Raw genomic sequence first — 25,638 nt, 5'->3', positions numbered from 1 at the left:
AAAGACAGAGGGCATCACTTTTCCCGCTCATTCTGGATGCTGCCTCTCTCAAGCACAAGAGCTCATCAAGTACAGTACAGACTCTCACCACGTGCTGAGTGATTCAACTGGTTCGGACAGGTACAGGTCTCTAGTTAAACTAACATTGTGTAAACCCACAGTTATAGTATGTCTAGTATTTTATAAGAGTTAACAAAAGAGTGTTGAACTTTCTTCAGTGTTGGTGGCATATGTCTGCTTTACGGGTCCACAGTGCCCAACACTTCAATCACTCAAGTTGAATGACTTTCCACACAGAGAGGCCTATTGTTGTGAGGTGTAAAAAGAACCAGTTGAAGCCCATGAATCCTAAGTAACCCCACCATGGAATAAAACATCAACAGATGATTCTCACGTCATCTTTGGGAAGAATAATGCACCACATTTTCATAGACCAAATTAAACCAACTGATTCAAATTATTGATCTATTTTCTGTCCAACAAAAAGAATCCTAGAACTATCGACACACATTACAGATTAAAAATTAATTTATTGTTTGTGTTTCAAAATTTGGGTCTGTTTCAAAGGGAAAAGTTAGACAATCGGTCAGAATCTCACCAAATCTTGCAGGTCCCTTCAAGAACGATGTTTTTTTTAAATTTAGAGTACTCAATAATTTTTTCCAATTAAGGGACAATTTAGCGTAGCCAATCTGCCTACCCTGCACATCTGTGGGTTGTGGGGGCGAAACCCACACAGACACGGGGGGAATGTGCAAACTCCATACGGACAGTGACCCAGAGCCGGGATCGAACTCGGTTCCTCAGCGCTGTAGGCAGCAGTGGGGGGTTTCCATTCCTTTTCTCACCCGTTGTGGAACTGGAAATTCCTGCCCAAAGTCAGCGGACCTCTTGCCAGCCCATCAAATGTTCCGTCCCGCATGCGACGGTTCCCAGGGTGGGAGGGACCGGAATATCCCGCCCAATGACCATCCCTCTGCCGCTTTCTGGGGAGGAGCGTTCCACAGACTCACGACCTTCAGAGAGAAGAAAGTTCTCCTCATCTCCATCTTAAAAGGAAGACCCCGGGCGGTATACTCTGAAATGGAGGCAGAGTGTCCGCGCCGTCGTGAACGCCATTGCATTTCATGATGGTGCGAAATGGGCACGGGCACTACCGTTTGTGGCCCCCACAGGGGCCAGCATGGCACTGGAGCGGTTCACGCCGCTCCAGTCACCCTTCCCGGAGCCAACTGGGTGCCATGCTAACCCGTGCATGTGTAGTGGCACCGTGCCAATCCGCGCATGCGCAGGGAACCTCCTCAACGCGCCGGCCCCGACACAACATGGCGACGAGGTTCGGGGGTCGGCCGCGTAACAAAATAGGGCCAGGATTGAAGAGGCCGTCCCGCCGATCGGTGAGGGCCCCGATCGTTGTCCAGACCCCATCAGAGGACTCCCCCGGTCCCCCCCCCACCCGCAGAGGCCACCCCCCAACCCTGCGCGCAGAATTCCCGCCGGCTGCGAGCAGGTGTGGATGGCGCCAGCAGGACTCTGCCGTTTCCACGCGGCCGCTCGGCCCATCAAGGACGGAGAATCGGCCGCCTGGCCGCAGATGGCGGCCCACAACCGGCACCGCGCCAAATGAATGGCACTGATTCTCTGCTCCTCGGAGAATCGCGTGCCGGCATCGGGGCGGCGTGGCGCGGTTGAGGTGATTATCCAGCCCGGCGCGGGGCTCGGAGAATCCCGCCCCACTCATTTTTTAAACTGTGTTCCCTAGTTCTGGTCTCTCCCACATGGGGAAACAAATATCATTGAAGTCATTCAATCAAGTCGGCATATTTTGAAATTAAGGTGTTAAATCTTTTTTTAAAAAACTTTTTCTCTAACTTTGTTTGTAATGATCTTGTCATTTGTGCTTATTTGCCTTTTGAGGTGAGAGATTGCTGAGGGCCAGGGCACTGACCCCACAATGACTCCATTAATTACCCTCAGTAATTGTTTAACACAGGTCTGGTCAATTTCAAAAGCTGACTGTGCGTTGCCCCTTATAATACACATTAACCCTAAGCTTCAGTAGCATGACATTTCCAATTACCACACTCTCTGATTTTATCGTTTCTCCAAGTGATCATCAGAATAGTGACATTTAGTAGCAACTTTGAAGATTTATTCATATTAAACATAACTGACAACATTAAAGTTACATTCTATCTACCATCACCTCCCATTGATCATTGTAATGATGTACTGTACTTTTGCAGGCTATGTAAACTATATGTTTCGCTAAGGGAGCCTGTTTCTTTCTCCATATTCACAGGCCAGAGATGTAGACAAATCCTCAAGCCATATTTGTTTTAGCTTTATGCACAATATTGAAGCAAATTCCAACACACTGCAAGCTTTCCAGTCTAGAGTGCTTGAGACACAGCCATTTCTGGATTTTGAATTTTTCTGGAATGTAGAATGACATTAGGATGTCGAATCTCCACTGCAATTACAAGACCATAGATATAAATATTTACCCGAGCATACAATCTCTCACCTCAAAAAACATTATAAAGCAGTGCCATGACCAATGGAGGCATGCCCCATCAATGCCAAGCGTGTGTTTGTGTGGAAGCTCCTGGGGCCACCTTTACTTTTGAAAATGGGCACAGTTAGTCGGTACAAGATGGCTGTTGAAGGGTCCCCTGACTCTCAGCCTGGAGATTCCAGGGGAAAAATACTGCCACTCCATCTTGACAAGGCAAGGGGACATTCCATAAAAAAAAAGACGTGAATAGAGTTACAGGCAGGAGAAAAAGAAACAGAGCTTCTTTATCCTCTCCCTGTCTGCCTGTCACCAGAGCTGGTTTTGATGTCGTTTTAAAGTAGGCCATGACGTGTTTCCCCCAACTCTTGGTTGGCATGATCCAATTTAAAAATAGCATGCGAGAAACTCACCTTATGATCAACTCAGAAGGTTAGTTTATTCACATTCAAACCCTGGGCTGCGGACGTGGGAAGGGCGTTGGGGGGGGGGGGGGGGGGGAGTGGTGGTAGTGTTCAAAACCTCATGCACACATATATACAGTAAGGTGGAATAGAGAACAGGAGGACTTAAACCTATGAGCAAAGGCAGTAAAAGAACTGCAGGAATTAATATTAGTTCACGTGACTTTCAAAGTCAGAGTTGTCAAAGTCCAGAGGGCCTTACCTTTTTCGATCGGAGACAACAACACAAAAATGTTTGCAACAAGTTACACTGCAGCACTATGGGGTTTGTGTGCTCCGGCTGCTCGGCAAGGTATAATCTGAGACTTTTGAAATCAAAAAGGCTTCAAGGAGTTGAGCGATGGTGGTCAGCTGCTTGATTAGGCAGGAGCTTCCAGAATTCTGTCCAGTTGGTGATAAAGCAGAAGACGAAGCTGTGAGGCGAGAAATCTTTTTAATAAATGTTTTTTTATTGGGTTTTTGAACAAAGTAAATTTACCGTTTATGTACACAGAATAATATATATATATATAGAAAAGAAGGGCACACACAAATATACCCCAAAAAAAAGTAATAATAAAAAATAAAACAAAAAATAAAATAAAATAACTGGTAGGGTATTATGCACCATCTCAACTACAGCAACTCTGTACAACTGGCAAAATTATTTACAACACATAAGTAGGCAACTGTTTGTGGGGGGGGGGGAGGGCGGGTGGAGACTGGGGGGGGGGGTAGATATACATTTAGGTGCTGGAAAAACAATTACAGTGGGAATACTCGAATGGGTCTGGTGTTGGTGTTGTCGCTTGCTTCTCCCGGACGGATCTCGCTGCCGTTGTCTCACGTTCATCTCCGCTTCAGCCGTTCCTCCTGTCTTTCGCCTGTATTCTCGTTGTTCTCTGTTCCTGTAGATGCCAAGTTTATTATTGTTTCCCCTGCCCTCCTTCCAGCTATCATTTCCCTGCCTCCCCCCCCCCACCTCCCTGGTTCTCCTCTCTTGTTTCCTGTCTCTTCCCTCTTTCCCCCCCCCCCCCCCCCCCCGCCCCACTTCTGCCTCCCCCCCCCCTCCTGTGGTTCGCCTTTCTTTCCTCTTAGGTTTGCGAGGCTCGAAATTTAATATTAAAATGATCGAAAACGCGATAAACATGGGTTTACACGATATGGTCCACTAATTATTTTATTGCAGCCTCGCAAACCATTTATGTGCTTCTGATCAAAATCCATTGTTTTCCTAAGGAGCAAAATGTTGGTTGTGAACACTTCTTTGGGTATAACGAGTTTCGACCTCTTTGCCTTTGTTTTCGTCCCAACTGGGGGAGTCAGTTCGCCTGTTAGTCGTTTGCTTTCATGATTATAATGTGGCCTTACAATGGGGTGTGAACTTGGGCAATGGATGAGAATAGGGCTCTGCTGTTCTGGTAATCGCTGATGGAAGCTTCTGGAACAGATGGCTAATCTTTTGAATCATGTGACCCAGCGCAGCCATCTTGTGATTCGGCAAAAAAAATCCATTTAAAAATAGCACAAAGAATAAAATCAGATGGACACAATTTGGATTTCCTTCATGTCTTCTCGGCCCATGTCGTGAAACCATTCTGACTGTCTTTGTGACTTGAATGGGTCATTCTGAGACCAAGCTGATGGTGGTTTCAAAACCTCAGGGGGAGGATGTCCGTGGCCACAAAGACCCAGGTTGCAGTTGACTACCTGGATTCACACATGAGATTTAGAAGAGAGTTGTGAGGGACCACATGGTTGACAGCTAAATTGGACACCTTTTTAAAAAAAAATGCCTTTCAGGGCAGTCGATAGAGACCACCAAAAACCGCAAAACAGGAACATGTCATGTTTGTCTTTACGAACATGGAAGCTGTGAAAAATCAGAAAGTCTCTTGGTCTCTTGGTTCTCTCAACAAGTCCATCAGTAAAATGCATGACTTCCTGGTAAGGAAGCCACAAGGAACCAATCTCGGGATCTGCTGAGAAGCCATCGGAGAACCCTGCAATAATCCTAAAATCTGACTCCAGTGATTTGAATTAATCTAAACTACAGCTCAAGCCTGGAAAGTAATTAATTCTTTACCAGGCCTGGAACAACTGTTCTACAACAAGCCAGGTATGTAAACTATGAACTATTCTTTTTTTTATACCTTGTAAAAGTGTGCTATTAGCCCTGCTGCCTACGGCGCTGAAGACCCGGGTTCGATCTCGGCCCTGGGTCACTGTCCGCGTGGAGTTTGCACATTCTTCCAGTGTCTGTGTGGACTTCACACCCACGACCCAAAGATGTGCAGGGTAGGTGGATTAACCACACCAAATTGCACCTCAATTGGAAAAGAAATTAATTGGGTACTCTAAATTTATTTTTCAAAAAAAGTAAAAGTGTGCTATTTTCTTTAACTGTATTTTTTTTCTTGAGTGTGAGTATCTAAGTGCTGAGCACTGAGTGAGTGATGTAAAGTGTTTAGATTTTGGGGTCGAATGCGTGAATAAATAATCCTCTTTATGTAAACCCACAAATGTTTGCTACTGGTATTCAAATTGACTACTTATTCAAGGGGGATTAAGAGGTTGACACGCACCTCCCTTTCCAAAACCCCACTAATTACAAATAATGAGGGGAGGGAATGGGTGTTTTAGTCTAAGAGCAGCAATAAAAGAAATATAATCTCAGCACTGGCAAGTTTCTTCTCCTGAAATAGTGTGCTGAGTTGTTTGTTTCTGCTCAAAGAGTTTCAGACAACTGATGTTTCTGACCAATGGAGAGGTCACAGTGCATTCCGATCAGTTGCAACCATTGATATGTTTCAACCTCAAGGTTTCAATTGTCGCTGATAGATCCTCTGATCAAAAACAAGTCCGATGAAGGTAAGGCTCATAAATGAATGCAGGCTGACATCTACCTCCAGTAAACAGTGAGCAATCAGAGCTGAGAATGGAATATATTCCTTTGCATTTTCCCAAAATTCCTATTTAGTAAAGCATACAAGTGAAGCAGAATGAAGAAGCAATTTATTAGAATGGTACCAGGGATGATGGATTTCATTTATGTGGAGAGATTGAGGAACCTAGGATTACTCTTGTTGTGTTGTTGGCTCTTAACAGGAACACCCCAAGCGCTCGGGCAATGCTTGGTAATCCAAACAAAGGGTTCTTTATTGAAAACTGACAGGAGTCCAGGACAACGCTTCATTCATGTTTCCTGTCGAACAACGCTGTTCCAACATTCATATTACATGTTAGATTGCATCACTTCCTCTGATGATGTGTACTGAATTATGCGGAGAATGGGGTCTCAGACCCGCGTACCGGGATGCGATTCTCTGCGGACTGGAGAATCGCTATCCCTCTTAAAACCGGAAAAAGTCTGGAGTGATTCGCGCCCGTTTTCCGGTGGCTGTGGGGACATAGCCCCATTTTCAGAGAATCCCGGCCCAGTGCTATGGCTGGTGAATGGGCTGGAATATACCCTCACAAAAAGTATTAACCAGGTGGATGCATTTCAGGCAAAACACATAGGGCGCAGATTGCATCTGCATGCATAGAATAAGTACAGAAAATGTCGGACCAATTGTGCTTCACTTGAACAATTGTCAATGCATGTGCAGACATCCCTACGCACAAGTCAAATGTCATTTGTGTGTTCATATTGCAAAATCCCACTTCACACTTCAATGTAGTTGTTCAGCTATCCAAGAACTTGCTTTAAATATGAACTGGACAGAACTGAAAATATTCAAAATTCTTCAGGTAACTGAGTGGGGTTCCGCAAAATGAGGGAAGCTCTTTATTCCGGTTCGTAGGTATAGAATGTGGCTCGCTAAAGTCATTGTTGATTAATTTTTTCAGATGGTTGAAAATAGCGACTGTATTTTATTCCATTTTCCTCATTACTTCATTTCAGATGCTCTACCTTCAGCGTTTCATCGTGTTTGCTGGTTTGTATCGTATTGCAAGGCTTGTTTCGGCAGGATTATTGTTACATTAAATAAGTGTCATGCGATTTGGCACAGCAGGACCTAATCGGCCTCGCAATTTGCCTGTAGGGGTCTCACGTGGAAGCTAAACACGTCCTTAATTAGTTTTTTGTATTATGGAAGATTTATGTGCAAAGTCTGGGAAAATGGGAAGATGTTGCTGCATCTAAACAGCGCTTCGTTAACTTGCGAGGGCAAAAAAGATTTTGTTGAAGCTGCACTTTTAGTGGGCGTCATCAGGATCTCTTGATTGCTCTCGGCTGAGGAAGAATGATAGGGCATCTCCAAAGGATTAAAATGAAAAATCTTCTAAAATGTTCAAGGAATATCCCAAACTCCAAATGTGTCAAAGGTCCTTCACTGTTCCTGGATCAAAATCCTGGAACTGTCTCCCTAACAGCACTGTGAGCATACCCACACCACATGGTTCAGGAAAGCAGCTCACCACCACCACCTTCTCAAAGGCAATTAAGGATGGGTAATAAATTCTGATATTGCCAGTTACACCCACAACTTGTGGAAGAATATATGGGCTGGGAATCTCCGCACCTCCGCGCCGCAATCTCCGAGCCTCCAGCGACCGGAGAATCGCTGGCAGTCACGTGCACGCGGTCAACGTGACGCCGGTTGGGGACCGTTTAAAGAGGCCCACGCGGCGATTCTCCGTGGACGACCGGCCGAGATCCCACCGGCGTGGTTCACGTGTGGCTCCACCTGGCAGGAGCTCGGAGTCGCGGCTGCGATGGCCGTCCCGGTGGGGAGTGGGGGGATCTGTCACGGGGGGGGCCTCCATGATGGCCAGGCCCGTGATCGGGGGCCACCGATCGGCGGGCGCGCGCGATCTGGGGTGGAGGTGCTACTTCGGTGCTGGCCCGCTGTGTGGGTCTGCCATGTTGCGTGGGGCCGGCGCCGGAGGCAGCCGCCGTGTGCATGCGCGTATCGGCAGCCGGAGCTGTGTGGAGCACTCCAGGGACCTGCAAACCCCCTTAAAAACAGAGAATCACCCCAGACTTTCCCGAAAAAAGTCCAGAGTGATTCGCGCTCGTTTTCTCACGGGCTTGGGGACATAGCCCAATTATTGGAGAATCCCGCCCATGGTTTTAAAATTAGGTAAATGCGGGTATCTTAGACGATTGAGAGGCTGGAAGGGACAACAGAGATAGAGATGGACAAGGTCATGGAGGGCTTTGTAAACAAACAAGATTTTTAAAAAATTGAGTGGTTGCTTGATCAATGTCGACCAGTGAGCACAGGGCTGATGGGTGACTAGGTCATACCTATCATCATTTACAATAAACTGCATGAGATAGATAGAGAAATACAGCACAGAACAGGCCCTTCGGCCCACGATGTTGCGCCGAAATGTTGTCCTAGGTTAATCATAGAATTTTGGACAATTTTTCATGGCCAATCCACCCAACCTGCACATCTTTGGACTGTGGGAGGAAACCGGAGTACCCGGAGGAAACCCACGCAGTCACGGGGAGGATGTGCAGACTCCACACAGACAGCGACCCAAGTCGAAATCGAATTTGGGACCCTGGAGCTGTGAAGCAATTGTGCTATCCACAATGCTACCGTGCTGCCCTTAAGAAGTTAATCTACACTCCATTATTCTACCCTAATCCATGTACCTATCCAATAGCCGCTTGAAGGTCCCTAACTTTTCTGACTCAACTACTTCCACAGGCAGTGCATTCCATGCCCCCACTACTCTCTGGGTAAAGAACCTACCTCTGACATCCCCTCTATATCTTCCACCATTTATCTTAAATTTATGTCCCCTTGTAATGGTGTGTTCCACCTGGGGAAAAAGTCTCTGACTGTCTACTCTATCTATTCCCCTAATGATCTTATAAACCTCTATCAAGTCGCCCCTCATCCTTCTCCGTTCTAATGAGAAAAGGCCTAGCACCCTCAACCTTTCCTCGTATGACCTACTCTCCATTCCAGGCAACATCCTGGTAAATCTCCTTTGCACCTTTTCCAAAGCTTCCACATCCTTCCTAAAATGAGGTGACCAGAACTGCACACAGTACTCCAAATGTGGCCTGACCAAGGTTTTGTACAGCTGCATCATCACCTCACAGCTCTTAAATTCAATCCCTCTGCTAATGAACGCTAGCACACCATAGGCCTTCTTCACAGCTCTATCCACTTGAGTGGCAACTTTCAAAGATCTATGAACATAGACCCCAAGATCTCTCTGCTCCTCCACATTGTCAAGAACCCTACCATTAACCCTGTATTCCGCATTCATATTTGTCCTTCCAAAATGGACAACCTCACACTTGTCAGGGTTAAACTCCATCTGCCACTTCTCAGCCCAGCTCTGCATTCTATCTATGTCTCTTTGAAGCCGACAACAGCCCTCCTCACTATCCACAACTCCACCAATCTTCGTATCATCTGCAAATTTACTGACCCACCCTTCAACTCCCTCATCCAAGTCGTTAATGAAAATCACAAACAGCAGAGGACCCAGAACTGATCCCTGCGGTACGCCACTGATAACTGGGCTCCAGGCTGAATATTTGCCATCCACCACCACTCTCTGTCTTCTATCGGTTAGCCAGTTTGTTATCGAACTGGCCAAATTTCCCACTATCCCATGCCTCCTTACTTTCTGCATAAGCCTACCATGGGGAACCTTATCAAATGTCTTACTAAAATCCATGTACACTACATCCACTGCTTTACCTTCATCCACATGCTTGGTCACCTCCTCAAAGAAGTCAATAAGACTTGTAAGGCAAGACCTACCCCTCACAAATCTGTGCTGACTATCTCTAATCAAGCAATGCCTTTCCAGATGCTCAGAAATCCTATCCCTCAGTACCCTTTCCATTACTTTGCCTACCACCGAAGGAAGACTAACTGGCCTGTAATTCCCAGGGTTATCCCTATTCCCTTTTTTGAACAGGGGCACGACATTCGCCACTCTCCAATCCTCTGGTACCACCCCTGTTGACAGCGAGGACGAAAAGATCATTGCCAACGGCTCTGCAATTTCATTTCCTGCTTCCCATAGAATCCTTGGATATATCCCGTCAGGCCCGGGGGACTTGTCTATCCTCAAGTTTTTCAAAACGCGCAACACATCTTCCTTCCTGACAAGTATCTCCTCAAGCTTATCAGTCTGCTTCACGCTGTCCTCTCCAACAATATGGTCCCTCTCGTTTGTAAATACTGAAGAAAAATACTTGTTCAAGACCTCTCCTATCTCTTCAGACTCAATACACAATCTCCCGCTACTGTCCTTAATCGGACCTACCCTCGCTCTAGTCATTTTCATATTTCTCACATATGTGTAAAAGGCCTTGGGGTTTTCCTTGATCCTACCCACCAAAGATTTTTCATGCCCTCTCTTAGCTCTCCTAATCCCTTTCTTCAGTTCCCTCCTGGCTATCTTGTATCCCTCCAGCGCCCTGTCTGAACCTTGTTTCTTCAGCCTTACATAAGTCTCCTTCTTCCTCTTATCAAGACATTCAAACTCTCTTGTCAACCATGGTTCCCTCACTCGACCATCTCTTCCCTGCCTGACAGGGACATACATATCAAAGACACGCAGTACCTGTTCCTTGAACAAGTTCCACATTTCACTTGTGTCCTTCCCTGACAGCCTATGTTCCCAACTTCTACACTTCAATTCTTGTCTGACAGCATTGTATTTACCCTTCCCCCAATTATAAACCTTGCCCTGTTGCTCGCACCTATCCCTCTCCATTACTAAAGTGAAAGTCACAGAATTGTGGTCACTACCTCCAAAATGCTCCCCCACTAACAAATCAATCTCCTGCCCTGGTTCATTACCAAGTACTAAATCCAATATGGCCTCCCCTCTGGTCGGACAATCTACATACTGTGTTAGGAAAGCTTCCTGGACACACTGCACAAACACTACCCCATCCAAACTATTTGATCTAAAGAGTTTCCACTCAATGTTTGGGAAGTTGAAGTCACCCATGACTACTACCCTGTGACTTCTGCAACTTTCCAAAATCTGTTTCCCAATCTGTTCCTCCACATCTCTGCTGCTATTGGGGGGCCTATAGAAAACTCCCAACAAGGTGACTGCTCCTTTCCTATTTCTGACTTCAACTCATATTACCTCAGTAGGCAGATCCCCCTCGAACTGCCTTTCTGCAGCTGTTATACTATCTCTAATTAACAATGCCCCCCCCCCACCTCTTTTACCATTCTCCCTAATCTTGTTGAAACATCTATAACCAGGGACCTCCAACAACCATTTCTGCTCCTCTTCTATCCAAGTTTCCGTGATGGCCACCACATCGTAGTCCCAAGTACCGATCCATGCCTTAAGTTCACCCACCTTAATCCTGATGCTTCTTGCATTAAAGTATACGCACTTCAACCCATCTCCTTGCCTGCAAGTACTCTCCTTTGTCATTGTTACCTTCCCCACTGCATCACTACGTGCTTTGGCGTCCTGACTATCGTCTTCCTTAGTTGCTGGACTACAGATCCGGTTCCCATTCCCCTGCCAAATTAGTTTAAACCCTCCCGAAGAGTACTAGAAAACCTCCCCCCCCCAGGATATTGGTGCCCCTCTGGTTCAGATGCAACCCGTCCTGCTTGTACAGGTCCCACAAGAAGGGAAAGGTGGGTTTAAAAATATTAGGTTCTTCCAAGGTACCAGGGAATTTCAATGCTTGTAGAACACAAGCTACATATCTTGCTGTACATCAACTCAATTTGAACTCATGCATCTGGGATTACTACCCAAGTAATACTACCACAATGCACGGAAGCACAATGGTTAGCACAGTTCCTTCACAGCTCGAAGGTCCCAGGTTCGATTCCGGCTTGGGTCACTGTCTGTACGGAGTCTGCATATTCTCCTCGTGTCTGTGTGGGTTTCCTCCGGGTGCTCCGGTTTCCTCCCACAGGTCAAAGATGTGCAGGTTAGGTGGATTGGCCATGCTAAATTACCCCTAGTGTCCTAAAAAGGTTCGGTGGAGTTGCTGGGTTACGGGGATAGGTGGCTTAGGTAAAGTGCTCTTTCCAAATGCCGGTGCAGACCCGATGGGCCGAATGGCCTCCTTCTGCACTGTAAGTTCTATGTCTATATCCTCTCATTGGGATTCATTGTCTCAAAAGCACATGAAAACCATCAACCACTAGCACAGGGTTGTTCCTAGAATTCAGCATTCACTTTTGGAATGAAGAAAATAAACAAAAGAGTCCCGGTAGTGACCAGCAGCCTGAGAAACCAAACCAGAAACTAGTCTGTGTGGGCCCTTTAAACAGCTGGATCCTTTCTGGCTGCTAGCGCCATCATTTACTGGATGAGTCGATCGCAGCGAGAGTCAGGCACACGATACCTTGACAAAGGGTGGGGGGGGGGGGGGGGGGGGCAAGAGGACACTTATTTTTATGTACTAATCAGTCCTTTTGGGACTTCTAACATGCACTTGGGGTGCTGAAGAAGCAGCCCAAACCAATAAAATGAGCGGTGCACTTTTGCTGCAAAATTAATGGAGTCACGCTGCCAGTTATGTTGGAGCCATAGGCATAGACGTATGCCTGTAAAACAAACGTAACATGATCAGATTTTGAGACCATTATCTACCCCGTGATTGCACATTGACTAAAAATAAATACATAACTAGCTCCTCTGAACATTTCTGTTTTATAGGCCATTCATATGGCAACTTCAAAGGTTCCATTACTTGCGGTGTGAAATGGGGCTGAATGCTACACCAGGACAGTTAAGGCATTTGGATTGCTTTTAAAGAGAAAATGCATTTGTTCACAGTATGGAATCAAGATTTGGCTGTGCTAAAAAAAAACTTGCATTCCTAAAGCTCAACTTGAATGTTCTATTATATAGTAGCTGGCTGAGCATAACATAGATACATCTCTCACTGCCTCTAGCATTGTCAGTTCCCATCACAATGAGGTTGGACACGATTCTTAACAAGAGCAAGCCTCGCTTTGCTACAAGACAATTTCTATTTCGTCTCTGTTTCATTGAAACAATATTTTGACCTCACCCACTGCCTTAATCTGTTTTGATGGAAGTGAAATACTATCTGTGCTCCAATTCTGTCTCCAGTACAGTGTCAGTCTTGTGAAGTAAGCAACTGGTTTGGGATCTTCACCAAAGCATGAAACATAATCGGCTGACTTCACAAACGCCACCACTCCCAACCCATAATTTTTCATTCTTTTTATTGCTGTCAGCCAGTTGTGTTACGCATCTCCGCAGTTCAATCGGTGGAATATGATCTTATCAGGTGACACTCAATGGGAAATGTTCACCAACAAAAGGCTGAACAGGAAGAACATTTATATGCACATGCTTAAGGAACGTCACAGTATGGGGACTTGGATGGGGATATGGATCAGAATGGTGAGTTTTGATCTGAGTGACCCCCATTTAAATGCAAGATGAGAACATGATTTAATCTAACTTGCTATGGAGGTAGACATCATACTGTGTCATATTCTGGCCACATCAAGGTCGCATTATGAAAATAAATCAACTCAAAAATATATAGGTAAGAGTTTTTGTCAAGAAAGTAGAGATTTCGGGATGAATGTGCTTTAATGTCAATCTCAGAAGAACACAAGGGAACTAAACTGTTGTTTATTCAAAAGAGTTGCAATGTTTCACATATTCTTTTTGCCTGCAGAGAATGATCCCTGCCAATGGATATATGTAGCCTCTCGCAAGCATAAGTGAGCCACATTGTCAGCCCAACTGAAAATCTTAAATTGGTTGTTAGTGTAATTCTTAACACACTTGCGGTTGTTCATTAAGTACTGCCCAAATGGGGAATCAAATTTAACATTAGACGTTATGTTCTTAGGTTTGTAAGCCCATCTTGGTTCAGTACAATCAGTACTGTGCCTATTGTGAACAACCGAACAGATGTGCTTCCTGGTGCATTCACCATGGAACACGTGACCAATAAGAGCCAATTTGCGAACCAATCAGCAGCCACTTCTCATGCGTTGTAAATTGTTGGTCACTTCAAAATCTGTTTCTGATGCATATAGGAGGAAAAACATATTAAATTGTTTCTTTCAGCAGTACTCAAGCGCTGTACTGCCATTGACTAAACGTGATATTTCCATTGTTTTCCTATCCACTAATGGGGATAGCCATTTGGATATCTGTGCCTGCAAATTATGGGGTGACTTGTGCCATGAATTTGCATGCACAAGTACCTTTGTTGTGCGTTTTCTCTACTACTTGGCCTTTTCTGTGGCTCTGTTCCAATTAGAGCAATCAGTGAATTTGCCTTCTTTCTATATTGTCTATGTCCGGATGCTTAGAGTCGCCACGTATCGCCAGGTATACCACTACAAGTTTCAACCTGCTATCGATCAAAGAGCCAAACACCAGTTAGTTAGTTCAAGGTCAAGGGTACTTTATTTACAAACAATCAGTCATGCAACATAAACACTACTAGTTAACTACACCTATAAACTAAGACAACCTGTACTTAACTTCGGGCACCCGGCTTAGGTCAGGAAACAGTGGCCGCTGTTCAATTCTGGATCTCTTGGGTTCGAAGTGGTAACTGCTGCTCAGCTGGGCTCATCTGTCTGGTAGCGGGCGTTGAACTCAAAATCGCTTCTGGTGTTGCTGCAGTTGGCGATGGCCGTGACCGGGGTACCAAGGCCAAGAGAGCGCGAACATATGGCGAACACTTCCTTTATACTCGAGGGGTTTCACTCTCTTTTAGGCGGTCCTTCGATTTGGGCCTTACTAATTGGGTGATCCCTGATCACTCTGAATGATTTCTTAGCCAATATGTGGGTGGGGAGCTAGATGGCTGGGCATGTCCCAAGCAGGAACTGACTCCGTTGTTTGCGTTTCCCTTGGACAGGGAGTGGCGCCAAAATGTCTGGGACTGTCCCGGCTGCTTGAGTACCAGTCCTTTGTTTTGGCGGAGATGGGCCATCACCTGTTAATCGGCTTGATTAACATGCTAATGGGCCGGAGTTTCGATACCGTCTGGACTTTTGCTGGCAAATATTCATTTCAGGCTCTGAGCCTGTCTGATTCTTGGCTTGTCCATTTTACCCATCAGCCTTTGCGAGTTTCTCTGTACCTAGTTGGAAGTGGCCATCCCAGATGGCTACACCTTGATTATGACCATCTTAGTTCATCTTAAAGGAGGCAAGAGAGGGCGGAATCTTCATCCTATCCTGATGAAAGGTCATCAAACTGAAATCCTAACGTTATTTCTCTCCCCAAGATGCTGCCTGACCTGCAGAGTATTTTCAGCATTTTCCCGGCTTTCATCCTATCAGAATGGGACGGTTTTATTTTGTTCTATCAGAATGCAGATTGGGTCACCATTTTATGCAACACCTGAAAATTTTCAAAAAATGTAACCGACGTCTTTTGCCATTGTTTAACTGTTACTCATAGGTTGCTTTTCAACACTTAATTCTTGCTAAAGCAATGGAAAAATGAATTGAACAAACATAATAAATCTTTAAAACTCCCCATATGTTCCACGTCAACATAAGCTTTTTAACCAAAATGCCATTTGTATTATTGCATTTGATGATTTGGGTATTACATCAATCTAATTGTAGTAGTTATTTAATTTATATTTTGCGAATGTTAGTTATATAAGGCACAATTCATTATTCCTGCAACAACAGAAATTGTAGCTAAGAGTTTTATAGACAGCATATAAAGATTGTTAATTGGGGCCATCATTCATATCAAGAGCATTAAATTTGCGAGACTTTATTTTAAAGTATCTGATGACCTTAGGCAATCTTTAAATATCTGCCTGATTAACGTTTGTGAACCTCGTTACAATAAGATTTAATAAAATGTGGAAAAGAAAATTTGATATTGATGTGTCTGTTCTTAAAAGCCACTTGATTTATTTTTCACTTGCTACTGTTCCAGCTGTTGTCCTATTTTGTTATAAATTCTGCATCGTCCCCAGTGAAGCACCATATTGTCAGATGCATTATTTATAGTCTACTTTATAATCAATGTGGAAAATGTAGGGCTGTCATTCTCTCTCCCTTTACTAACTCACATTTACTTCTCCAGCATTCAAATAGTTATCTAGGTAAAGTCGCCGTAGTCCCAGATGACCATAGGCTGCTTTCCCCTTTGAGGGGGGGGAGCTGACTGGCGGTGATTTAACCTGAGGATTACCACATCTCTGGCAAGGGGCAAGGTTGAGAAGGTTGGGCCTTCATGAATAACCTCAAATAGTTCAAATATAATCAGGTAGTTACCTACAGTTATCACAATGGCTAGTTACCCACTATAGATTGTTTCAATTATTGTAAAAATCTGCGTGGAAACTCTCCAAATAACTGTGCAGCGCACACATATTAAAAGGCACATTGTAAAGTGATTGTCAAAAGTATGAAATGTCAAAATACTTTAAAAAGCAGCTACTGAGTGGCTGTTGGCAATGAACAGTGAGGTATGAAGAATGGTGCAGTGGCCGAATGTTCTAATGATGCTATATTACATTAAATTTCCACAATCACAGCTTTGTGCATGATTTCCTAAAAAGAAAAGACCTACATTTTTATAGCGCCTCTCATTGCATCAGGATGTCCCAAAACTTTTACGGCCAGTGAAGTACTTTTGAAATATAGTCACAGTTGTAGGCACTTTGTTGAAATACATTATTTAGTTGGCTTAATTATTTTCACTGATAAATTAATTTAAAGGTGTTCTGCAAAAACGGAAGAGTTTACTCAATATGATGTTCATGACCAAGAATTTCACTGGACCCCAGGCTGTTTCTGATGGTGAGTTACGAAACAATTTGGTACCTTCCGAAGATTAAATTACAGTATTATGCATTTTTACGACTGTACAGGGGACAAGAGTGGCATAAAAGGAGTTACAATGCGAAGTGGAATAGCAATCAACAATGTTTGCATACATGTTGTGATTATCATGTATCCAAATGATATTTGGCACGGTTAATATGACAACATTGCTTCAAAGTCCTTGAAATGACCATGGCATTGAGTGAACATCTGCCTTTGGCAGATCTGCTGTACATAAAACAGCAGACACTCAATTTGGTGGCTGACAAATTTCCTATGTAAATGCTAATGTACAAGTGTGCTGTCTAACCCTTATTAGGGCCAAAAAAAGAAGCTAAATTGTATTAAATGTGTCAAGGAATAAACCATACATGGATTATCTGCCTGTGCTGCTAAATAGGATTTAGTGAACAAGACATTTCTGGACGAAAGTTTTCTGCATGTTAACTTTCTTATATCTCCTTGAGGGTTTGTAAACTTTTCAATGCAACAATTCTGCCAGACATTAAGCAAACTGTAATCAGGGGAACGCAAAAGGTGACATTATATCCTTTTGTGCTGCCATAGATCTCCCGTCTTAAGCTTGATTTTCTTAATGCCATATGATTTAATTGCAAAATCAATAACCTTATAGTCCATGAACCAGAATTATGAGATTCCCGCACTGAGATTGCTTGCTATATTAATACATAGTTTGCAGGTCTCCAGAGCGCAGTTAACCAATACATAAAAGCTACTGATACAACAGCATTTTCAAATTCCTCCTGCTGTGGATGTTCACAAGAAGCTTTATTGCTCCCACTCTAGCGGAAAGAAATTTAGCTGAAACGTGAGTATCTTGATTTGGATTTGTTGCTGCAAAAGATTCCTTTCTCGAGCAAACTTGAGAATTGGAAATGCTGCGGCAAGAGATTAATTTGATCACTGTCCTCCACTTAAAGCATTAAACTGCAATTGTGCTGCGTTGCATTACATTGACTTTTATCATTTTGAACTGCTTGACTTCCAAGCAGCGCTCGCAATGAATTGCGAGTCGATCTCACTCTATTGGCGTTTGCCTAGGATTTGTAGATATTTAAAGTAAAAATGGTGAAAGTTGCTGTACAAGTAAACATTGATTTTTGTGACTGATTATGATCTGATGTATGATCAATAGTGCATTAATTGAAAAACATTCTCTTTAAATGTCTTTTGCTTGCCTTTGTTTCGGGTTGGAGAAAATTGGAATAAACCAGAATTGGAAAACAATTGTGTGCTTTCAAACACCATCACTATGAAATATAAAATAGATACACAATTTTCACGAAAGCACAAATTGGATTGATTTTGTTTTTCAATTCAGTCTTTGAATGTGGACATTGTCGATAAGGCTGTCGTTTATTGTCCGTTTTTACAGTTGGTTGCGGTAGTGGAAGTGGGATGTCTTCCTGAACTGCTGCTGTCTACATTCTTCCGAGTGTCTTGCAGGACCACCTAGGAGTGATGATTAAGAGTCAGCGGCATTGTTGTAGGACTGGAGTCTCGAATTAGTCAAACCAGGAAAGGGCAACAGGCTTTCTTCCCGAAAGGCCATGAGAGGATCAGTTGGAGTTTTTCCAAAAATGAAAATGTTTTATGGCCACTTTTACTGATTGCGCCATCGTTGCCAGTTCTCACTGTAATGAACCAGTGATGGCCCAACAAATGTCCCAGTGTCAGCTTCACTTAAATAATAAAATCCAAGCTCATATTGGTGCTTCTGCCTCCAATTGTGAGCTTGTCACTGGTGGGGTGGTTAGGGGATGGTTGGGGAGGGGGGGGGGGGGGGGGGGGGGGGGGGTGAAGGGGGTACAGCTTCAACATAGCATCAAGAGCATTTGTTGTTAGTTAATGGGTTTGAGGCTCCTAGCATAGCATTTGTGAGGTCAACTCCGAAGCATAAACCTCCCAAGACTTTACACAGTAAACGAGGTTGCATGCGCCCATTTCCAGACTTACCAGCTGAATTTATTTAAACTACTCAGAGCTTCTGCCCTGTGAGTTCTGGGCTCTAATTTTTTTAAATTTAAAATAATGTATAAATAAGCACCCAATTATTTTTTTTCCAATTAAGGGGCAATTTAGCGTGGCCAATCCACCTAACCTCCACATCTTTGGCTTGTGGGGGTATGGCCCACGCAGACTCGGGGAGAATGTGCAAACCCCACACAGACAGTGACCCAGGGCCGGGATTCGAACCTGGGTCCTCAGCGCCGTAGGCAGCCGTGCAGTTCTGGACTCTAATATTGGAAATATTCCGAATATGATAGATGGCAAGCATCCAATGAGAAATGTGCACATGCAGGCCGCATATTGAACACTTAGGTGCCAGTTTGATGCCTGAAAAACTAGAGTGGCTCAACAGATATCTAGGCAAGCGTTACTATGATTAGCAAACAACCCCTGTGGTTTTGATGGGTCGAAATGCAACTTGGGCCTCACTCATGAAACACTTGACAGAAGCGTTGATGCCTTTCACTCTTCCCAGTGTGAAAAGGAGTGTCCCGATCTTCAGAATAACTGCCGATTGACATAAATCATCCAACAATCCCAAATAATTTTCTTTTAAATAAATCCTAGATTCTTGACCTTTTTCGTAACTTCCACTTCTAAAAGCGCGGATGAGCAAAATGTAAGCCCCATAGACAATTCCACAGAATTCATTCAGCAGTTCATATTTGGGTTGAACAGTAACGTTGGAGCATGAGAAAAGTCGCAGAGGGTAAAACGAGTACAAATCTTAAGGCACACTGAAATGTGCTGACAGTTGAGAATGGATATATTTAGAACAAGTGAATGGGGCACTGGTAGAGGACATACCTCCGCCATGGTGCGTGAACTCAAAAATGTTTTTTGCAGCTCTTCTTTGATCCTTTTTCCCTGCCTGGATGGTTGATGCTCTGTAACGACAAAGATGAAAAAATATTTTTAGTAAGAGCTTCCAACTCACGCACTGAGTCCAATCCACATCAAACAACTTGCTCTGAAAACTCTGCTCACACTTTGACAGCTGTGGCCAATTCCACCTCAGCAGCTGAACCAAACCACAACATTATAAAACAATCAACAGCATTCTAACTAAACCAACTACTACATTCTTAAAAGAAAAGTCAACTCAACCGATTAATTTTTGAGATATAGGCCTAGATTTTTGTCCGCACATCAGGTGCACACAGTTTTCTAAAAAATGGCTGATTGAAGTTTAGATTTTCATTCAAGGGTATTGGTACAGTCTGGGCAGCTCTGGAACAAACATGAAGGATGCTGAGTGTGGGGTCGGCTGGCTGGAAGGCCTACCTCTGTGCACCAGCACGGAATCAAAGTGTTTTTTAAAGCCAGAAAAGCAAACTAATTTTCTCCTGCCCTCATCTCTCAAGTCCCCTGACACCATGCCTTCTATACATTCCCCACGCCCTCATCCATGCCAACCCATGTTAATCAATGGCCCACCCTTCATGGTCCCTCATACCCTCCATACCAATATATGCCCCTCTACCCAGTCCCCATGGCTCTCCTAACCTCCATGCCAACCAATAGCCCCCACCCACTCCCCATGACCCTTTATAGTCCCCGTGCCAACTTGCTGCTAACTCATGCAAACCCATACTCACCCACCCACCACCCTTACACCTACCATGCCAAATCACCAGGTATCCACCATGGACAGATCCCAGGACCCATACTGAGATTAAATAAAGTCCCATCACCATTGCAAACTTTATTTCACTCTAAAAACAATTCTCATTCATAAAAACCCATTTATTACATTTACATTCCTTGAACTATAATTAACAAATACATTTCATTCAATTACATAATCCTGATAAAAATAAGATTGGAACTCACAGCCCCACTTCAAAGTGTCCATAACCACTTTGAACTGTCAATCAAACTGTGAAATGATGGGCATCTACAGCGATAATGGACTATTATGAAATCAGTCATGCAGCACTAATCAAGCAATGGCAAGGCTTATGTGAACAAAGTGAAATAACAAACAATAATTTTTCTTAAACTCCAGACAGCATTCAAATTAGTATCTTCCTTTCCTCCGTGCACTCACCACTCACTGTACCTATGAACTCCTTCCCTCTCTCCTGCCATCACCCATCCTGTTTGCAATCTCTGCTTCGATTCAACCAGTTCTCTATTCCACTGACCCTGGTGTCTTCTGTGCTCCTCTCCTTTTGACCCTTTATTGGTCATCATGTCTTCAACTAGATAAGTTCCAGCCTCTTGAATTCGTGCCCCACATCTTTTCAGTTCAGCCCATCACTTTCCACCTCACCTTATAATTTATCTTTGTACTTTCTGCTAACCTGATCTAATAATGTCTCCTTGGTAGCAACTTTCCACTTCAATTTGTAAAACACCTAGGCATCTTGCTTTGTTAAAAACACCATCATTGCAAGGTCCAGTTTATGTTTGACATGGAACCAATGATCTAAATTGTGGATATTATTTACCTTTGTAAATTGCTGATACTAACACGCTTTCAAGTTAAGCATTCCAGAATGCTGTTCTTTTAGCAATCTTTGGTATTGGAGATGAAAGGTAACTTCATCCAGTATGGGCTCATAATGTTATAGCAATAAATAGCACCTCAATGCTCCTTTTATACCAGTGTAAGTCTGTATTTGTACACTTTTGAGATCATAGGATCAAAGAATCATAGAATTTACAGTGCAGAAGGAGGCCATTCAGCCCATCGAGTTTGCACCGGCTCTTTGAAAGAGCACCCTACCCAAGCCCACACCTCCACCCGATCCCCAACACCCAGTAACCCCAGCCAACACTAAGGGCAATTTTGGACACTAAGGGCAATTTATCATGGCCAATCCACCTAACCTGCACATCTTTGGACTGTGGGAGGAAACTGGAGCACCCGAAGGAAACCCACGCAGACACAGGGAGAATGTGCAGACTCCGCACAGACAATGACCCAAGCCGGGAATCGAACCTGGGACCCTGGAGCTGTGAAGTAAATATGCTAACCACTATGCTACCGTGCTCCACCTAAATTATATACTGACCCTAACAGCTAGATATACCAGCTGTCAGTATCTGAAGTGAAACATAGTAAAAGTAATATTTAAATAGATGCCTGGGGCATTTTATTGCAAAATAGCTTGTAATGAAGAAAAACGGAAACAGAATAGATTCATAAAATGGGAATTTGGAGGGGATTTTCTTCCACTATACATACTGTATACAGTGACCGGAATTCTCCGTCGTTGGGATTCTCTTTTCCTGCCAGCAGCGCACACCCGCCAGTGGGTTTCACGGCGGTGTGGCGTGGTCACAATGGGAAATCCCATCAACAAGTGGCAGATAGATAGAATCCCATGACCAGCGAATGGCACGTGGTCAAGATAAATATGGCTGGGGGATTGTAGAATCCAGCCCAGTATTCCTCACAGATGTACCTTCAAGGTAATCTCAATTGGTACTCGTGGATTTGGTACAATTATGAGGTTAAGATGATCATTGGGGTGGCACGGTAGCATAGTGGTTAGCACAGTTGCTTCACAGCTCCAGGGTCTCAGGTTCGATTCTGGCTGGGTCATTGTCACTGTCCGTGCGGAGTCTGCACATTTTCCCCGTGTCTGCGTGGGTTTCCTCCGGGTGCTCCGGTTTCCTCCCACAGTCGAAAGATTTGCAGGTTAGGTGGATTGGCCATGCATAATTACCCTTAGTGTCCAAAAAATGTTAACTGGGGGTTACTGGGTTATGGAGATAGGGTAGATATGTGGGCTTCATTTGGGTGCTATTTGTAAGGGCCAGTACAGACTCAATGGGCCGAATAGCCTCCTTCTGCACTGTAAATTCTATGATCTATGATTTCATTTTGAGATTGTAACTTTAAGTTTAGAGAAATGAAGAGGGTCTTATAACCTATTTCAGAATCTGTCTGACTTGGGTGGTTTGATTGTTAATGATCAAAGGAAGGCTTTGGTTGCTTAACTAAGAAGAAGGCACATGGTATTTACAGTTAGAGTCAATGACATGCGTCTCTGGGTTTGCAATGAGTAGACTCTGTCTCAAAAGTCCCAGAAACATATTGAAGGCATCCGGTTGTAAACAAGTTTGTTGTAAACTGTCTATATACTTCTAAGGTGAAAGGGAATTGGGATCAATGATAGCTGCTTAACATTTCTACCTCGTTACAAGGTTAATTTGTTTCATTTTGCTTCAGGGAAAAGGGCAGAGCAAACCATTTTGAGGTTTCAGGCTAGAGGCGTCTCAATGAATCAATGGACATCACAGCGAGAGAACAGTTCTGTGTGCTCAGCTGAGAGAAAGGGCTGCTTGACTTTGTGAGCTATGACAGCCGAGTGTGGACAGGAGACGGCCTCCCATCAAAGAGACACAACCTTCAGCCTTCTACAGATTCCGGGAAATTTGTTCTGGCATGTTCAGGAAGAAGAAAAACCTTTGGAATAGGCTTGATTTCTCATGGTGGGTTTAAGGAAATCTCCGAAATCTGAAGAAACTGCTTGGAGATGGTCACTTGAAGTTGCTACTTGCTGAAACAGGGACATGGGAACCCAGTGGGAGCTGGGAGCAACTGTGAACTGTCTATTAAAAGGACAGTAAGTCTTTGTCGTGTGCAACTTATGGTAAGTATAAAAGGAGAAGGCTCCTCGCTGTAGTTTAAAGTGTGAGATGCTTATAGAAAAGAAAATAATGATTAGTTAAAACTGCTTTTAGTCATTTTTATGTGCTAAAACTTTTAAAACGTTAAATCATGTTGTGCCATCCTTTCAGCTATCAACTGGAAGTGCTAATCTCTTTTTAAAAGTTATACGTCCCTACGGGGTCATAATAGATTAGACAGCACAATTTCCTTGCAAGTCAGTGGATATATTGCTATTGTCAGTTTAAACGACTAGGAAATTAGTCTTGATGAAAAAAAGGACATGTTGAAACTTTTCATCTTGCACTCAACAAGTGCAAACAAGTTTAGACTCAAGGACCTGTTCTTTGCAGACAGAAAGAACATGTGCACACATTGCAACTGTTTCACAAACAAAATAAGTGACGTCCATTCCCTGATTCATTCAATGCCTTGACCAGTCGAGGGCTATGCCTTGACCAGTCAGAATCAGTCTGCCTGGTTTAAATCTCAAACAATGCTGGGCAGATACCTGTCAGTAACCATCAACTGGCGCATTATCCGTGGCAATACCTTGGCCAATCAGAGTCCCCTTGGCAATTCTTGTCTCATACAGTATAAATTATTGTTCTTCCCTTATCCTGGAATTTTTGTGAAGAGTCATGATGAGTGCAAGATGAAAAACTTTGGCGTGTCTCTTTTTGGAGAAATACTCAAGCTCTGTACTACCAAACGACTGTAGGAAATTAAAATTGTCTTTGCTATTTGTAAAGGATGGAAGAACATTGCCTAATAAAACTTTCATCTAAATTGCAAGCAGTATTGTACATGATTAAAGCTTTGAAACTTGAATGCATTATTTTGATGATTGTTTCGTCTTAGGCGGCTCAGTTATTGTAGGTTATGATCTTTTTTGGGAAATGTTTTTTATTGAGTTTTCATATTTTATATCCAACAAATTACAAATTATTAGAAAAAAAACACGCAAAAATTAACATGTATATTTACAGGCAAGCATCTTCATAATAACAACTGTGGCCGCCCCCTTTAACGGGCATACATATTTTACATTCCCCAATATGGCCGAGGCACATGTTTATAGGCATTTATTTACAATTTGGTTTTGGGCCTTAGCTAGCAATCAGACTGTCGCTTGCAGCTTTGTCCTTCCTTTTTTTTGGAATAATTTTGATTCAAGTTTTCAACAACAAATTTTATCACAACAGAGAAAAACAGTAACCCCTCCCCTCCAATACAAAAACAATAAATTAACAAGAAAAATAAATAAGCATAAAACCATGAGAACAAACTCCCATAACGAACCCATAGCCACCCACCCCCCCCCCCCCCCCACCCCCACCACCACCCCCCCGACTACCTTCCCCCGATACCCGTCCATTTTCCCCTGATTTTTGGCCACCCGACTATTCTTCCTCTTGTTCGTTGGCCACAAACAGGTCCCGGAACAATTACATGAATGGCTCCCACGTTCTGTAGAAGCCGTCGTCTGACCCTCGGATGGCGAATTTAATTTTCTCCATTTGGAGAGATTCCGAGAGGTCGGACAGCCAGTCTGCAGCTCTGGGTGGTGCTGCTGACCGCCAGCCAAACAGGATTCTACGGCGGGCAATCAGGGAGGCAAAGGCAAGGGCATCCGCCCTCCTCCCCAGGAATAGATCTGGCTGGTCTGAAACCCCGAAGACCGCCACTATCGGGCATGGCTCCACCCTCACCCCCACCACTTTGGACATAGCCTCGAAGAAGGCTGTCCAGTACTCCACAAGTCTGGGGCAAGACCAGAACATGTGGGCGTGGTTGGCCGGGCCTCTTTGGCACCGTTCACATCTGTTCTCCACCTCCGGGAAGAACCTACTCATACGGTTTCTTGTTAAGTGGGCTCTATGTACCATTTTTAGTTGCGTCAGGCTGAGCCTTGCGCATGTGGAGGTGGAGTTGACCCTATGCAGTGCTTCGCTCCAGAGTCCCCACCCTATCTCAATCCGTAGGTTATGATCTTGAGCATAAGACATTTACATATTTCTATTTCAAGGTGCCTAGTGTTAATTGTAAATTAATTTGGTGCTTAATTGTATTCAGGTGGTGGGGTATAAACTGGGGGATTCACTTTTGCTCCTCGAAATAAGAACAGGTTGAAATTGCGGTTGTTGAATTAGTTGGTGCGTGTTCGATATGTCCATCTTTGCAAATAAAAGTTTGTAAAGTAATTAAAGGTTAGGCTACATTTCTACCCTTCACAGTTTACCTTTT

The 25,638-nt window shown here is 43.8% G+C and overlaps 1 long non-coding RNA gene across 1 annotated transcript; it reads left to right on the top strand.

Moving 5' to 3' along the window:
* The first annotated feature begins 6,626 nt into the window (after nt 1-6,626).
* LOC119977900 lies at nt 6,627-24,222 on the top strand. The gene is made up of 3 exons (XR_005463315.1): nt 6,627-6,711; nt 16,632-16,712; nt 22,951-24,222. It is a non-coding gene; the product is annotated as an uncharacterized LOC119977900 (long non-coding RNA).
* The last annotated feature ends 1,416 nt before the right edge of the window (nt 24,223-25,638 follow it).

Source organism: Scyliorhinus canicula, chromosome 14 (genome assembly GCF_902713615.1).
Source record: "Scyliorhinus canicula chromosome 14, sScyCan1.1, whole genome shotgun sequence".
NCBI lineage: Eukaryota > Metazoa > Chordata > Chondrichthyes > Carcharhiniformes > Scyliorhinidae > Scyliorhinus > Scyliorhinus canicula.
This window is presented reverse-complemented; position numbering and strand designations above follow the sequence as displayed.